The sequence below is a fragment of the Dendronephthya gigantea genome, unplaced genomic scaffold (assembly GCF_004324835.1).
Source record: "Dendronephthya gigantea isolate DGI-Jeju-01 unplaced genomic scaffold, DenGig_1.0 000029F, whole genome shotgun sequence".
NCBI lineage: Eukaryota > Metazoa > Cnidaria > Anthozoa > Malacalcyonacea > Nephtheidae > Dendronephthya > Dendronephthya gigantea.
This window is the reverse complement of record NW_021163039.1, coordinates 1,989,696-2,009,023: the sequence shown is the minus strand read 5'-3', so window position 1 is coordinate 2,009,023 and position 19,328 is coordinate 1,989,696.

Sequence of the window (19,328 nt, the reverse complement as noted above, 5' to 3'; positions counted from 1 at the left end):
TCCAAGAACTTTTGAAATCTTTGTGTTCCAAAGTTTCGCAAATGTCGCACGTAGCATGTTCGGAAACTCGTCAAAAACGATGGATGCAAATTTGAAGAAATTCAATTCTTCGTTTGAAAAGGGTTTTTCTGCCATTTAGATGATATTTCTTGGAACGTACCAAACCAATTATTCAAATTCCTTGATGCCTACTGGAGAGAGAAGGCATTTTGAACATATAGTTTTATAAAAACTTTATTCGTCATATGAAATTTGAAATATGATTTATTTGGAATATGATAATATTATTGGAAATATGAAAGTCATCGTTTAGAAATGATATTTTCATTTCTAAACCTAATGTCGAAGAGCATAAAAAACCAACTTTCAGTATAAACTTCTATTTCGATTCCAATAAACATCTGAATGACACTAGATTAATAGACACACACACAGAAAAACTTGAGCGTAGCAGAAAACCTCAAACGAATTAAAATTTCCAAGAAAAATCTCCACTCTTCTTTTTCAAAATATCATTGTGAAAAGTATTAGATAAGGTTGAAATGTGCTTAGACAGCACTAGTTTCCTCAAAACTCTTACATATCTTTATCAAGCTTTAGTGCTACCATACTTTGATTATTGCTCAATAGTCTGGGGTAACTGTGACGAATATTTAAAAGCGAAGCTACGGAATCTCCAAAACTGAGCTGCGAGAGTTATTACTGGTGGCTCATAATAGATATTAATATAATTACAATGGTGATTATTGAAAACACTGGCATCTGATTGGTCCAGCGACATCAGATTATTATTATAAGCGATAATGTAATTTATATTGACAGGTCGCGGAAATATTAACTTAGTACGTTAGAGCTGTTCGGTCATATGCGTATATTGTAAATTATAGTCTGGCTTCCTACTTGAGAATTTGTAAAAGGAATATTAATTTATTAGAATGTCTACAAGAGGATACTAATTCAATTTCATTGCGTATAATAGGTATATGGAAAGCCATTTTGGGCAAAAGGTCTCGAGTTTTTCTCGCAGGACAACATTTTTCTCAGACGGTCGAGATTTATCTCGTATGGTCGAGAATTTTTTCTCGTAGGGTCAAGATTTTTACCATATATATAAATGTAGCTTTACAAAATACTTCTCCGAACTCGAGAAACTGAAAGATTTCAACAGCTTTAATGCATTTTAACCAACGTAATATCATTCAGAAGAACCTAACTAGTAGTGAAATCCGTTCAGCATCCTACCTTTCTCGTAGGCCAGTGAGCTTCTAAGCTTCACCGTGCAAGGGATTCTGGCCATATTTTGTATCTATCTCTGTGTCTTGCCCTTAGACAATAATTGTTTATTCCTTAGCAAAGCGAATTTCTGATAATATATATTTTATCGCTCTACATCTTTGAGCATTATCGTTCAGCATTTGATTCGATAAATACCAATGGCACGCATGATGTGCTATTGTTGAATAGTTAGAATGCACCAGCAAGCCACATGCTGTGCCAGCTTTGGTTATTTTATTAAATCACAATGTGTCATTAAAAGCATCTTTGCCTTCGTTGGTTCACTTTGAAAAACCATGCAGTAGGAACCATATTATCGTGTATGAGATTATTTAATCTCACGATTTAATCCCATGTTTGAAACGGTTTTGAAATAGTAAACACTCTATGAAGACAATAGGATTATTTCTTCAAAAGAATTGGAAGAAAGTTGGGCTAAAGTTAGAACTCGCTCTAACCCAAAATATAAAACAAGGTTAACATTTTTGTTCAAAAAGATTCATATTATGCTTTCTGATGGTTCCTGTATGCTACTCTATGTTTTGAATTACAGGTTACTTATGGGAATAAAGGACACGTGACCTAAATGCTTCATAAAATAAACCAAAGATTGATGGTTTGGTTTCAACCATTGTTATCTAGTTTCGGGTTGATAACTCAGGGAAGAACCATCACATGCAAAATCATTAATGCTGGTTTTCATTTGACATAATCGGTCGTAACTCGCATATGAATGCCGTTGTTTAGCGGAGCTTTTAGACCTCTTCTGGCTGTTACCTCACTAAGTTAGGTTAGGTTTCACTTGCAGAGAAACAGTTCGCCAGCGAAATATTTGCATATTTTCTTTAGAATTTTGACCGAATTGCTAAATTAGTTCAGCTTCACTTCATTCATTTCAAAAGAAAATATGCAAATATTTCGCTAGCGAACTATTTATCTGCAAGTGGAAAACTATGCCAACACATACCGGACGCGATTTGGCAACGCGGCGCGATTTTTCAAAGTTTTTGATTTTCCAAAAGAAAATAAATCTCAAACTATCATAGTTTCTAGCTAAACAAGACACCTGCTCTGGCGCGGTTATTCAGTAGTTTCGAACACAATTGCTTCCATGCATGCATTAATTTTGAAAAAATACTGAAATATTTTACATTCAGAAAATTAATTACATTTCACAATAGCCTTCACTATTTGAGAAAATTGTTAATTGCCTCATATAGGCGTGGGGATTTCGCAAGCATGTATTTCTAGTTAAACAAGACCCCTGCTCTGGCGTTTCTCGACTTTTGTCCACCAAGCTGGGTTCGTCCTCCCCAAAATTTTCTGTAGGATCTTTTCTTTTCAATTTAAAGTTTAGAACAGCACAAGCATGTATTTCTAGTTAAACAAGACTTCTGCTCTAGCGTGCCTCGCGTATGCCGGTCTTATATTATAGTGTGCGGTGTAATATGTGTAATGTGTTCACGAATATAAATGGTTCATGCTGCGTTAGAGCTTCGTCGTATTCTTTTTCAATCATATAAGACGTTTTTACGCCCCATGCGGTACCATACTTTAAACAGCGAAATAGCAGCGATATTATTAAAATAGAACCAAGATCTACATGAAAATATATTTTTATGCTTGTTAAACCTAAACTTAATCAGGCAGCATTAAAAGAACGGTGTATTTGTCCATCATCTAGGAGTATTATGTATTATGTGAGCAAAATTGAATCGCGCGTCAGAAAATTGGCCCAAGATTCGATAAGACGACGAAAAATATTAAAAAATAACAGAAATTGAAGAAAACCGATTTTAAATTAAAACTATTTCAATATTTACATTTCCTAGACGCGGGCCTGGTAAAATGTGATTCTTCCGTTGACGGGAGTATAAATTCTGCTCTTAAGGTTTGAAGCTATTGGAAGCCAGGTCAATGTTAATTGATGCGATACCTATTCGACCGACAAGCCATTCACCCAATTAAATTTAATAATAATTATGCTTCCCACTTATTTATATCGCTACTTATATATATATTGCAGATTATCTCTGCTTTTTAAAGCAAGCTAGCAAACTCGGGTGTATATTTCTGGAATGACTCAAATGAGTTGATCATTCGGTAAAAATAGGCACAAAGTGCTTGTGGAAAATTGCACAGCATTGACAAACATATAGGAAATCGCAAATTTACCTGACACAAGTCGTGTCAAATCATTAATATTGTAGTATGTATTTGCTGTACGAGAAGTAAACTTTCCAATGCTAACCGAAACGTCTCAAATAGAAACTCTTTGCTCAAGTGAACGCTTAGCAACCGTCTTGTCTTGTTTTCCTTTGGAAAAAGTGAATATTAACTACCATCTGTAGTTAGTTAGATGTGTTTCACTGTCATGGAAAGTAGAGCGAGAAAAATTAGCAAAACTATTGTTTTGTCAATTCCCTCGTGAAGTAGATCATGTAAAATGTGAACATTCTGAAAATCATATGTTTTGATAAGACCATGTAAGGGCCGTGTTGTCGTGTTCACAATGCGTTAATTATTTGCTATAGACGGATGCGATGACCATAAGACTAATATATGAACTACTCTACTGATGCATGGGAAGTCGACTATTCAGAAGTGTCGAGCACAATCGCTCTCTGAAATATTTCACATTGCGATGACCATGAGAATAATATATGAATCTACGCCACTGATAATGGGAAGTCGATTATTCAGTAGTTTCGAGCACAATTGGTTCCGTGCATTAATTTTGAAAAAATACTGAAATATTTTACATTCAGAAAATTAATTACATTGCACAATAGCCTTTACTTTTTAAGAAAATTGCCTCATATAGGCGTGAGGATTTTGCATGCATGTATTTCTAGCTAAACAAGACACCTGCTCTGCCGCTTCTCGACCTTTGTCCACCAAGCTGGGTTCGTCCTCCCCAAAATTTTCTGTAGGATCTTTTCTTTTCAATTTAAAGTTTAGAACAGCACAAGCATGTATTTCTAGTTAAACAAGACTTCTGCTCTAGCGTGCCTCGCGTATGCCGGTCTTATATTATAGTGTGCGGTGTAATATGTGTAATGTGTTCACGAATATAAATGGTTCATGCTGCGTTAGAGCTTGGTCGTATTCTTTTTCAATCATGTGGGACGTTTATACGCCCCATGCGGTACCATATCTTTAAACGGCGAACTAGCAGCGATATTATTAAAATAGAACCAAAATCTAGATGAAAATATATTCTTACGCCAATTAAACCTAAGCTTAATCGGGCAGCATTAAAAGAACGCTGTGTTTGTGCGTCATGTCAAAACCATTTTCTAAATTTCAAATTTGCAGGTGGCTCTTCTATAGCGCAGTTCCTTAAAGGTCTCATAAACATCAAGCAGAAACAAAGAATTCGTCCGTGAAACGTATGGCAATTGTGTAAAAAATAAAAGTGATTCTTGGGCTGGTCTATAACATGGTATTGTTCACATCAGGTTTTCTAACTCTTTGTTGTTTGTAAATTGTTTGTTGTATTTTCCTAGTAAGTAACTAGGAAGACAACCTGAAATATTTCATCAACTCAAATTAAAATTCGAGAACATTTACAGTATTTCAAATTTCAATACTTACATTTCCTACACGCGGGGCTGGTAAAATGTGATTCTCCCCTCGTTGACGGGAATTTAAATTCTGCTCCTAACGTTTGAAGATATTGGAAGCCGAGTCAATGTTAATTGACGCGATACTTGTCCTACTCGACCGACAAGCCATGCACCCAATTAAATTTTAATAATAATTATGCTGCCGGTAGCTAGGCTGCTATGTGTCTGCGCCACAAACTTTCTACTAATTTATATCGCTACTTAAGTACATTATGGTGATTATCGAGTCAATCATTTGGTAAAAATAGCCACAAAGTGCTTGTTGAAAACCTCCTCAGGACATCAATATATCCAATAATATCTGGCACTCAAATGTATCACTGTTCAAAACCAAAACATTCAGAGAACTTTCACTTTTCAAAAGCAAATAACACTTTTGAATTTTCATCACTTTCTACCTTGAGAATTTTGTATTCGCCTTACTTCTCGATTTCCTCCCTGTTCTCAATTTTCTCCATGTAGCCTAGATTGTGCGTTAGCGAACCATTTTGTCTCCAAATATTTTTTTTGTTTCAATAGAAAAATGAAGCTCTTCAGCTCAACCCAGTTCAGTCGCTATTAATCCGGATTCTATGTGGCCCATAGAAACAAAACAACTCCTCAAAGCTTTATGCAAATACTTGTGAAGAGGAGTTTGTTACATAATCGAACTCGTTAGATCGATTATAGCGCTGAGCAACCGTCTTGTTTAAATATTGTATTTAAAACGCCTAGAATTATAATTATCATCGGTAGAGATATTTCAAAGAATTACTGACATTCGAAGGAGAACTGGTTATATAAATGTTAAATATGCAAGTTGGTAGACATGTATAATTGAGTGTCAAGATCCTCAAATGTGTGCCCAAATACGGAATATGAAGTAAATCATTATGTGAAATGTGAACGCGCTGAATACGTGATAATTTGACAAGACCACAACGCTCAGTTTGTCATGTCGTGGTAATTTGTTAAATTCAATGATGACTAGCTAGGCAACGTCAAGTACACATAAAAGGGGCGATTGCACAGCATGACACACATTTATGAGATCCCAAATTTACATTTGCTTGGCCTGCACAAGTCATGTCACTCAAATCATTGACATTGTAGTATATATATATTTGGTATACAAGAAGTAAACTTTTCAATGCTAACCGAAACGTCTCAAATAGAAACTCTTTGCTCAAGTGAACACTTGGCAACCGTCTTGTTTCGTTTTGTTTTGAAAAGACTAAATTATTAATTATCACTCAAAAACATGCAAAGTAGAGCGAGAAAAATTAGCAAAACTATATCGTGATCCTAAGTCGAGGATAGTATTTGGATTTTATTTTTTCATGGAGTAAAGGGTAAATCATTATGTAAAATATGAACACAGTGAATACCATATGTTTTGAAAGGGCCTTGTAAGGGCCATATGTTGTCATGTTACAATAAATATGTTATTTTGTTTTATTAAATGCGTGATGACGCAGTAACGTGAATTAAAACCTAAAAGTGCAATAGCAGAGCATTCCTATAGCAGAACTATCAAATTAGCAAAACTATCCAGATCATAAATCACTTTTCTCTGATACTGAGCAGCATTAAAAGAACGGTGTATTTGTGCGTCATGGAGGAGTTGCTGTATTATGTGAGCAAAATCGAATCGAATCGAGCCACAAACTTACTATACTAATTTATATCACTACATAAATACAATATGCTGCATGATTATCGAGTCGATAATTCGGTACAAATAGGCACAAAGTGCTTGTGGAAAACTTTATCTGGGACATCAATAGATCCAATAACATCTGGCACTCAAATCTATATAACATCACTGTTCAAAACGCAAACATTCAGAGTTTCACTTTCAAAAGCAAATAACACTTTCGAATAGAAACTCTTTGCTCAAGTGAACGCTTAGCAACCGTCATGTCTCGTTTTGCTTTGGAAAGTGCTAGTGAATATTAACTACCATCTGTTGTTAGTTAGATATGTTTCACTATCAGGGAAAGTAGAGCGAGAAAAATTAGCAAAACTATTGTTTTGTCAATTCCCTCGTGAACTAGATCATGTAAAATGTGAACACTCTGAAAATCATATGTTTTGATAAGACCATGTAAGGGCCGTGTTGTCGTGTTCACAATGCGTTATTTGCTATAGACGGATGCGATGACCAGAAGACTAATAATTAAATTATGAATCTACGGCATTTGATGGGAAGTCGATTATTCAGTAGTTTCGAGCATAGTTGCTTCCATGCATTAATTTTGAAAAAATCCTGAAATATTTTATATTCAGAAAATTAATTACATTTCACAATAGCCTTCACTGTTTGAGAAAATTGTTATTTACCTCATACAGGCGTGGGGATTTTGCATGCATGTATTTCTAGTTAAAAAAGACACCTGCTCTGGCGCTTCTCGGTTCTCGGTTCTTCCTCCTCAAAATTTTCTGTAGGGTCGTTTCTTTTCAATTTAAAGTTTAGAACAGCACAAGCATCTATTTCTAGTTAAACAAGACTTCTGCTCTAGCGCCCCTCGCGTATGCCAGTCTTATATTAGTGTGCGGTGTAATATGTGTAATGTGTTCATGAATATAAATGGTTCATGCTGCGTTAGAGCTTAGTCGTATTCTTTTTCAATCATGTGCGACGTTTTTACGCGACATGCGGTACCATATCTTTAAACGGCGAAATAGCAGCGATATTATTAAAATAGAACAAAAATCTAGATGAAAATATATTCTTACGCCAGTTAAACCTAAGCTTAATCGAGCAGCATTAAAAAAACAGTGTATTTGTGCCTCATGTAGGAGTACTATGTGAGCAAAATCGAATCGCTCATTGAAAAATTGGCCCAAGATTCGATAAGACGACGAAAAATATTAAAAATATAACAAAAACTAAAGAAAACCAATTTCAAAACTATTTCAAACTTCAATACTTACATCTCCTACACGCAGGACTGGTAAAATGTGATTCTTCCCTCGTTGACGGGAGTATAAATTCTGCTCTTAAAGGTTTGAAGATATTGGAAGCCAAGTCCATGTTAAATGACGCGATACTTATTCGACCGACAAGCCATGCACGCAATTAAATTTTAATAATAATTATGCCGCAGGTATAGCTAAGGTGCCTGCCCCACAAACTTTCCACTAATTTATATCACTACTTAAATATATTATGCAGATTATCTCTGCTTTTTAAAGCAAGCTAGCAAACTCGGGTTTATGATTCTGCAATGACTCAAATGAGTCGATCATTCGGTACAAATAGGCACAAAGTGCTTGTGGAAAATTTCACAGCATTCACAAACATATATGAAATCGCAAATTTACCTGGCACAAGTCGTATCAAATCATTAATATTGTAGTATGTATTTGCTGTGCGAGAAGTAAACTTTCCAATGCTAACCGAAACGTCTCAAATAGAAACTCTTTGCTCAAGTGAACGCTTAGCAACCGTCTTGTCTCGTTTTGCTTTGGAAAGAGTGAATATTAAGTACTATCTGTTCACAATGCGTAATTATTTGCTATAGACGGATGCGATGACCATCAGACTAATATATGAATCTAATGATCTAACTGATAATCTAACTTATAGGAAGTCGGTTATTCAGTAGTTTCGAACACAATTGCTTCCATGCATTAATTTTGAAAAAATACTAAAATATTTTACATTCAGAGAATTAATTATACTTCACAAAAGTATTCACTGTTTAAGAAAATTGTTAATTGTCTCATATAGGCGTGAGGATTTTGCATGCATGTATTTCTAGCTAAACAAGACACCTGCTCTGGCGCTTCTCTACTTTTGTCCACCAAGCTGGGTTCGTCCAAACCTAAACTTAATCGAGCAGCATTAAAAGAACGGTGTATTTGTGCGTCATGGAGGAGTATTATGTATTATGTGAGCAAAATCGAATCGCCCATCAGAAAATTGACCAAATTTTATCAGACGACGAAAAATATTTAAAAATAACAAAAATTGAAGAAAACCCTTTTCTAAATTTCAAATTTGCACGTTGCTCTTCTATAGCGATTAAATTTTAATAGTATAATGATGCTGCAGGTGGCTAGGCTACTATGTGTCTGCTCCACAAACTTCATTCTAATTTATCACTATATAAGTACATTATGCTGATTATTCAGTCGATCATTCGGTACAAATAGGCACAAAGTGCTTGTAGAAAACTTCATCAGGGACATTAATATATCCAATAACATCTGGCACTCAAATCTATATAACATCACTGTTCAAAACCAAAAAATTCAGAGAATTATTCGCCTTATTTCTCGATTTCCTCCCTGTTCTCAATTTTTCTTTCTAGTTTACTGCAACAAATGCCTAATTTGCTATAGGGCACAACTATTCTCTTTTGATCGCCTTTTGCTATTCTTTATTCTAATGTCTCTCTATAATAGCCAATTGCAATCTCCCACTTGTCTAAATCATAGTATATATCACCAATGGCGGTGCTAATTTCTAAGCTGTCGTTCAAATTATGCTTTTGCATGGTCTTTCACTCTTTTGTAAAAATCATTCAAATTGGCTTGTGCCACATACCTCATTGGTTACGTACTGCCGTTGCCATCATCAACAAATCACTTTAGTATATATTTGCGGTATGAGAGTTAAACTTTCCAATGCTAACTGAAATATATCACAAATAGAAACTCGTTAACTTGAGTAAGCGCTTAGCAACCGTCTTGTTTTCATTTGTCTTTGAGACAGCTGTGAATAATAATTATCTCCTTCCAGAAATTTTCGCAGAATCGCTAACGTACAAAGTCGAACGGAAAAATACGCAAATCTATTATGACCCCAATTAATTAATTCCCTCTACCTTATAAAGGAAATCGTTTATGTAAAATGCGAACACTTTGAATATGTTATTTTTTCAGTTACAAGCCAATGCAAGGGAAAGGCGCAGTTTGTCGTGTTAGAATAATTATGTTATTTTGTTATATTAAATGCATCATGACGCGGTAACATGAATTACAACCTAAAAGTGAAATTACAGGGCATTTTCACACATACACGAGATACCAAATTTACGTTTTTTTGGTTTGCACAAGTCGTGAAAAATCATTGTGAAATAAATTTTCTGTATGAGAGTGAAACTATTTTCAATCCTAACCGAAGCATCATAAATAGAAATTCGTTAGCACCATGCAGTGCATGAACGCCAATCTTTATGCAACCAGGGTAAGAGATAAGACATTCATAGATGGTTTGAAACCTTGCATTTATTGTAATAAAGAAACTGACTTAGAACGTACTCCTTATTTTTTTAAACTGTTCTAACTATACCCAAGAATGTCAACAATTTACAATTTATATTTCAGTCATATTCACTAAATTTACTGCATTTCTTTGAACCTTACATTACCTTACATTCGCGTACTTACGATCAGTGGGATTGTCGATATTCACTTAATTCACTGGTTAGCTGGGATGCCTTACAATCTTTCATTTGCGGCACAATTTTAAACGAAACGTTGAAAACGTAATAATATTAGACAAACAAAGACGCGGCTCGTTTTTGACTGGAGATATCAAATTAAGATCGATCGTGAGAAAAATTAGGCGAATTCGTACGCTGGAATAAAAATCCATATTATTTATGCAAGGGGCAGATTGCGACCAATTAATTATCAGCCTACAAAAAATATTGCCGTATACCCAAAGACTTGTGCATGACCGCATATAAGAGTTAAGCCCCGCATTCATTTGATGTCATCAAACAGGGCAGCCTGGATTTGTTTTAACAGGTAGCTATGTTTGCTATTAAATGTCTTAAATCCTCTTGTGTTTTTCGCCCGGGAATCATATGTTACAAATGACACTTGTATTTAATGACCTATATATTCATCCTAAGATGGCCAAATCCTCAATAGAATTATTTTATCATAATATATTTAATCTGAATTCAAACTTATAAGTTAGATGAAGACATTCTAAGTGCACCAATGCAATAAATGGCAATGAAATTACTGTGTTGGTGTATTGTTTATGATATATACTCTTTTTTGTGTAATTCTTTTGTACTCATAACCAGAGTTAATAAACAATATGCCCGACTTACATTGCACTTGATCAATCCATTGATACAGCACTGTAAATTCAGTCACATTAGCAAAATTGTATGCATATGTGCTTGGCTTTGTATATCACAGTAACCTGAGCACAGATAATTCATTAGTCCATGATAAATAGAATCAACAAAGTAACCATTTTGATTCTTAAAACAACAATATATTGTAATTATTCGAATAATATTATATGCATGATTACATTTTTTATGGTGATGCTATATCGATACACAATACGACTAAAAAATAGACAAAGAAATCAATTATTTTCTTATCGATTTATGACCGATTTGTGCTAATTTAAATTATAATCATCGACTAAAATTAAATCTAATTCATTGGTCTTCTAAAGTGCCAATTTTAGGCTAAGATAGTTACTAATTGTTCAATGATAATAACTACTTTTGATTATACTGTTTTATACTTTTGTGTTGTGTAAATAAATGTAATGACGTTATGAAGTATAAAAAAGGAAAATTCCGTATGTGAAACAAATGGAGGATAATGTAGAGCTCAGCAGTAGAGTTAGGAAGCTAAAGATCGTGGACTATTGGTGCTGCTGTGGCAATAAAAGTGTTCCTGATATGTTGATGTTGTTTCTTGGTTGCATGCATGTATTGCGTTGTTTTGTTTTTTGTTTAATTGATCAATTTCTCACTTCGAATAACTTTATGAGATCTCAATTTAGAACAAAATCATACGTGATTTTCGCATTATTAAAAGGTTTATGAAAAATTACCAAATGTTTAGTGAGGTGTCAAAATCCTAACCTAATAAAGCAAATAAACTATAATAGGTTATTAGGAACACTTCTATTTCCACCACTTTTAATAGGGCTAATCTTAACTCTATATGTCTATTTAAATTATTAAATTTTTCTACTTAGATTATGACCAACATTCTTTATAACCATCTTGTGGACTGTCCGTGTCCTCTTTGTTATAGTTTCCATCGCTTCAGGGTGTGAAGTTCATAAGACAATAATTTTTATGGCAACCTTTTCCACAAGAAATACTGTTCGAATAAAATAGCGATGACTGAAAGAAATACACGTTATAAACTAAAAACCTTTGAATCCATTTATAGAACGGCCATTGCTTCACCATAAAGGCCATTTTTAATCCCTTGAAGCGGACATGTTATAATCTTAGGGTGAAAGAGTCACTTTTATCACAGTCACTGTAAGCCACATGGTAAGTATTGATAGTTATACTGTTTGGCTTTCATCTCCCACCTTAGCTATCTTTCTGCATTTTACGTAATAACACGTCTCTTTACCTTTTTTACGTTCATCTACTTCATTTTTTAACTCATGTAATTTCATCGTTTTTAGTTCATGTGTTTCCGTGCTCCCAGCACTTTGTATTCCGTTGAAACGGGCAAATTCGCAAAGTTTCCCACGGAAACTTTGCAACTTCCATTCCTTTGCAACTCATGACTTTCTTGCGAAGGTTTTTTTGACTGATTCTCCTAAGGTTTACGCGATGTTCTCGCACGACTATATAATTAGGCCATGACTGCCTGCTAATTCGGGACGTCGTATTCTGTGCAGGGTACGAAGACTCGAATCATACTTGTTCTTTCTTATTCTTGTGATATGCCGATAAGATGTTGTTTTTCCACCAGGTTATAGAATGTTGGTTAATAGTCAATGGTTTTTTCATTTAAGATAACTAAGTACTGTGCTTTGTAACAATTTATAGTAATATATATAGTAATAGCTACTTATTGATATTAGATCCATGTTTAGAATTAATATGAAGCTGCAAACAGCTAGCGTTGTTCACGAGCATTTCTTCATTATCCTCCAATGGAAGTAAAATAATGCAATTATTTAATACCTTATTCATTTTAAGTCTTTCAATTGGTTGTTTGTGATTACGTGGCATTAGATAAAATTCTCCATTTTACTGACCGTGTAATGAATGTTTCCATTGCACTGCCAAGCCGCCGAAGTTTTCTCAATGCACAGTTGCTTTTTCACAAAATTTAATCACTCATATTAATATTAATCGTAAGGCGTAATTGCACACATTTGATCACGAATCCGAACATGGAATTACTCATAAACACAAACTGTTTATTCAATAACATTAGATCTTCTAAGTGTTTTTTTTGTGTTGTATAAAACAAATCATTCTCCTCGATGAATGAAATAATCCATCTAACTTTCACCTGAAAATATTCTTTACCATTGCCCTCGTAAACATTCAATATTAGTTATACCATTGTATGGTATTGAGCAGAAAATTGATGGAAAATTTTCACGCACGAAGCAAGTACGTCTATCTTTGAAATGTGCAAAAAAGACATTAGATAATTTTTGAAAAATTCATGAAATTGTAGTTAAACATGATCCAGATGGAGTAGCATGCAGCATGGCAGCCTCTTCGATTTTCCAATTGATGAATTGGTTTATCAGCTATGTGATGATGCAACAAGAAAACCTCTCCTCTTTACTGCAAGAGTTGTGTTTCGCGGGCGCGGTTCCTATGCACCTGCATTCAGGCAGGTTTACTAAACTAAATCTAAGTTGAAGGTTGAATTATATACTTACACCAGAAACCACAAAGATCTTTGCGTGGTGATTCCATGCCATAGAATTAATCGCTTGTTCTCTAACACACACCAAACTCTGGAAAATAGCTGTTAATTGTGGTGAGAAGAAATTTCACATAAATTTAGTAGCTACTTTTTTGCACTAGGGCATTTGGAGAGCCGTAGAAGGTTACTTTGTTTACATAATCTTCGATATTTAATTCGCTTGAATTTATATTCAATTCTTTAATGGCCGATATGAAATTCGCTCACAAAATTTGGCATAAATACACTTAGTATTTATTTATTTACACTTAATACACACACACAAAGATAAAACCCAGATGTTTACATATCCTCCGGTTGAGGTAATTATATGATTATATGAACTATTTGGATACGTTAGCAATGCGCATCTTGAATTTCACACAAACCTAAGTACAGGATTACATGATTGAGTAAAATATGTAATTCAAAACTTTACAGCCAGTCTGCTCTCCCATTCTGTATTAGCGAGGACTAAAGAATAAAAAACTTACAAATCATTATATTGAGCAGAACCTGTAAGATTATTTAACCTTCCTAAACTTGAACTACAGAATAGACAACGTTAACCTACTACGATATATTACTGCAGATTAAGATTTTCAAACGAACCAATAAGCTCATCAGATGGTAATACAACAAAACCAGAAAACATTTTGTGAGATTTCTCTCTTATCGTTTCGATGTCGTGTTTTTGAAAAATCACATCTTCTCCGTGGATTGTAAACGGAGCTCGACCTACAAAGGAGCGGTACGCCTCTTTATCGTGCTTTTCAAAGAGTTCCTTTGTCTTTTCTAGCGCTTCCCTGACTGATGATTCATGCAGCAAGTGATCATAAAATAATTCTATAAACTCCGTTGTTGCATCATCGTCACTGTGCTTTAGTGTGGAAAGAACAGAGCGAGCTCCGGCTGCAAGAAAAGCCTTAACTACAGATTCGACGACATCTGGGGAAATTTGGTCTTGTCCTGAAAGACAGAGGCATAAAACTACTAAGCGAGCTTGCAAACGAGTGCCTTTAATAACTTGTTGCGTCAAAAAGTCATCCTGTTGAGGTAAAGCGAAAGATTTTTGCTTTGAGTAGACACGAGGAGAAAGCATTATTGCACATTGTTTCGGTTCAACGTTGGCAGAAATATGGATAATACCAGCTCCACCGAAAAGTCCAAGCACAACCTGTTTCCTTGCTTCACTCTCCAGGAATGCCTTAGCCTTAAAACGCTTTGACAGAGAATTAACCTCCTCAGTGGCTTTTGGCAAGTCTGACGTTGGATTACCAACAAACAACGCAAAACCACACTCGGGTAGAGTTTCACTGGATCTTTTTCGGATCATTTCAATGTCGCACCTTGTAAACATCACGTCCTCTCCATAGAGAGTAAATGGAGCCCAAATTAAAAAGGATCGGTAATCTTCTCTTTCGTGTTGCTGAAAGAGGTTCATTGCCCTTCTTAAAGCTTCACAAACTGGTGTTTCCTGAAGCAATTCGCCGTAGAATGCTTCCATGAAATCTTTTGTTGCATCATCACTAATGGGCCATAGTGTGGCGAGAACAGAGCGAGCTCCAGCAGCAAGAAAAGACCGAGCTATACCTATGACACCTTCTGCAGAAATCTCGCCTTGACCTGTGTGACAACAGCATAGGACAACCAAGCGAGCTCGCAATGAAATACTTGTAACATCGTTCTGTGTGAGGAGATAGGAATCTGGATTAGAAAGAGAAGAAGATGGTTCATTTAAAGAAGGGTCAGGAGCAAGCATTATTTCACCTCTCTTCGGTTCACCATGAGCAGCAATATGAATTATACTAGCATCACTTAAACGTCCGAGAATAACCTGTTTTTTCGCTTCATCTTTTACGAGAGGCCTTGCTGTGAAGAGCTTTGCAAGACTTGCAACTTCCTCAGTCGCTTTCGGTAGGTCATCAGGTGAGAAATCTGTGCCATGCAAAGAAACCTTCCCAACTTTTGGATTACCAACAAACAACGCAAAACCGGGGTCAGAGTCATTGGGTTGTTCTTTGGTAAACGTCAGAGTGTGTAATGAGGGTGTTACTTGAATGCTGTAACTCTGAGATAAATACCTCCCATTTTCATCAATCAGGGAAGAAAATGGTACAAAAAACAGTGGCCCGTGAGGAACAACAATGAGCTTATTTCCTTTGACGGCATCTCTTATTGGTTGAATGAGAAAATCGAAAAGCTTTTTCAAACTATTTTCATGACCGCAATTATCGGCGCTCGAATGTTTTTCGCGCAAGCCTGAAGGCTTTTCCCTTTTGCACGGCTTGGTTGGCGGTGAGATCATAGGACTTTCAAAAGTATGTTCATTCGCAAGTGAATCAAGTTTAAAAAATGAAGAATCTCGATTAACGTTGACACCTCTGCTTGCGGAAAAATTCATCACAAACGCCCATATATTCGATGCATCATGTAATAAGCATTTAAAGGTGACATCACTATTCAAAACCCAAACTTTCAGAGAACCTTCAATGAAATTAAACGCAAATAACACTATTGAAGTTTCACCATTTTTTACCTCAAGAATGTTCTGTATTCGCTCTATTTCTCGATTTTCCTCCCTTTTCTCAATTTTGCTCCATATTGATTGTGCATATTGAAATAATTCTGCATCTAAATAATTTTGTTTTCTTTCAATGGAAAAATGGAGCTCTTTAGCTCTTCCCAGATCAGCCACTAATAATCCTGATTCTATGCGCCCCAGAGAAACAAAGCAACTCATTAACTCTCCATGGGCTGTTGATAAAAAAACTGTGAAGGAGAGTTTGTTTTCATCTGGAACCGTATTTTGGAACTGCTCTTCGAGAACTTTTATAAGTTTTACTAAATATGATGATGCAACTCTATGTTCTCCTAAACTCTTATAAACATTTGCAAGTTCTTCATAACTACGTATTATCATAAGCGGCTCGCGAATAAGAGTGCCTATTTCTAAAGCTTTTGTACTATGTTCAATGGCTTTTTCAGTATCACCCAACAGTCTATATGTAACACCGATGTGTCTATTGGCTTTTGCTATCCCTGATCGCATTCCAGACGTTTTGGCTAATTCTAAACTCTCTTTGTGATAATTCAAAGCTTTATCATACATTCCTAGTTTACGGTAACAAGTTCCCAAGTTGTCATTGATCGCGATTTTGGCAGTTTGAATGCCCTTTGCTATGAAAATTTTAGATGCTTTCTCATAGTAGTCAATTGCATTTTCTAACTTTTCGGAATTATCACCTAAATACATATAGCATTTTGCAATTAATAACTGATTACCGATAGCCATGGCGATTTTGAAGCTATCTTCAAAATACCTACTAACCTTTTCATACTCTCCCATTCTTCCGTAAATCGGTAACAAATCAAACATGGCTTCTACTATACCTTCTTGGTCACAGGCCGTCTTTGCGATCTCTAAAGATTTTCTGTGCCATTCGATGGCTTTGCTGTATTCACCTAAAAAGCAGTGAACACGGCCCAATTCGTTGCTGATATCTTTAATTCCGTTTTTGTCATCAATAGCATTATATATGTTTAAAGCGTCTTTTAAGTATGCAAATGCCTTTTCATATTCACCGAAAAAAATATGTATATGACCTAAACTACTATTACTCTTAGCTATTCCTTTCTGGTCGCCAATCGCGGTGAAAATTTTTAACGTTTCTTGGAAACATTGAAGTGCGTTTTCATTTCTTTTTAGTTCAAAGTAACAAACGCCTAAATTATATTTGACATTTGCTGTTCTCCCTTGATCGCCCATTGCTTTTCCCATTTCTAATGTTTTCTTATAATAGTCAATTGCGCTTTCCCACTTTTCTATACAACGATAAAGATCACCAAGACTTCTGTTCTGTTCAGGCATTAATGACTGATCACTAATGGCCGTGCTAATTTCTAAGCTGACTTTCAAAAAGCTAATTGCCTTTTCATAGTCTTTCATTCCTTCATAAAAAATCCCCAAATACATATTAGCACCAGCTATCCCTTTCTGGTCGTCAATAGCGGTCATAAGTCTTAACTCTTCTTCGAGACAGAAAAGTGTCTCGTCGTTTCTTCCTAGCTTAACGTAAAAGAGACGTAACGTGTGGCTGGCAATTGCCATTATTTTTTTATTCTTACTTTCTTTTCCTAATTCTAATGTTTTTTTACAATGGCTAATTGCGATTTCCCACTTTTCTAAAGAATAATAAGTATTAGCTAACTGGTGATTGCTCTCAACCATTAAATACGTATCGCCAATGGTCGTGCTAATTTCTAAGCTTTCTTTCAAACAGCTAATAGCTTTTTCATGGTCTTTTAATCTTTTGTAAACATTTCCTAAATACAAATTAGCATGAGCTATACCATATTGGTCGTGGATTGCCGTTGCCATCTGTAACGATTTTTTGAAACAGTCGATAGCCTGCCCATAATGACCTAAATTCACGTGAGCTTTGCCCTCCTCGATACTGTTTTGCACCTCTGAAGCGCGATCTGCCATCGCTAAGCGAGCAGCAGAAGAAATGTCAATTGCTAAGCTTTTCAGATGGTTAATCGTGTTTTTATGGTCCCTTAATTAATTTAGAACCATATATTTTTATTCTTGATTTTCAATAGCAATACTTCGGCTGTTTCTAAAAGCCTTCAATATTATAACATACCTTGTTGCTCGGATTCTTTTTCTTCATACTCTACCTTTTCCGTCTTTAAGTTTCCTTCTTCAATCTAAGTAAAATATAGAAGATATAATGCTTAGGATGGGTGCTTTTACATGTGAACACTTGCCAACGACAATTTTCTCCGACCACATAAAGGCAGTGGTGGGACAGGTGGATGGATTGGTGTATGGATGGGTTGGTCAGGTTTGTGGATGGGTGGGTGGTTGTATGGATGGATGGTGGAAGGGTGAATGGTTTGGTGGTTAGGTAGATGGACGGCATGATGGGTGTATGGTTAAATGTTTAGGATTATGGGTGTATGGCCGCTGAGTTCGTCTAAACACGTTGGGATTTTGATGCAAATCTGAAAGTCAAGACCACTATGCTTTGTATATACTTTCTAGGAACAAATTTGCTTCCAAACATCCGCTTTTTATTCTTATGATGAACTGATTATTGAATTTAACTGTTAAAATACTCGTGATTATATTGATCAACATGGTTTTCCAAACTCAATATTCGGAAGTTTAGCCGTGTGTATGTAATTTTCACCTTCTGAACTTTCTGCACGAGAACAAGGCCAGTCCTCAGAACTACAAGTAAGCAGCTAAACGTGAATTGAAAACAAATATCTACTTAAACAAAATTTGCAATTGCTTTAACAAATTTACAAATGCGACACATATACGAGATCGCAAAGTTTCCGTGTGATTAGGTTGGCAACATGTTAAAGAATAAAACATCTTGCAAGATATGCCAACCATATTGCGTAATGTTGCGACGAAATGTTTTGACCGATTGACTTAGGGCCTAAAAATTGAATCACAGAGCATGAGAGTTAAACCTTCTAATGATAACCGAAATATCACGGATATAAACTCGTTGGCTGGATTATAGCGCTGAGTAACCGTCTTGTTTTTATTTTGTCTTTGAAACAGTGAATATTAATTATCATCGGTCGAAATATTTTGAAGAGTTACTGATATTTGAAGTAGAACGATAAAAATGAGCAAGAATATCGTGATGTAACTTAATAAAGGGCTAATAACATTACATGGTGTCAGGATGGAACCTTTTATAAAGCTAAATCTCTCAACTGCTGAACAGTTATCGTTATCTGAAAGAATGAGAC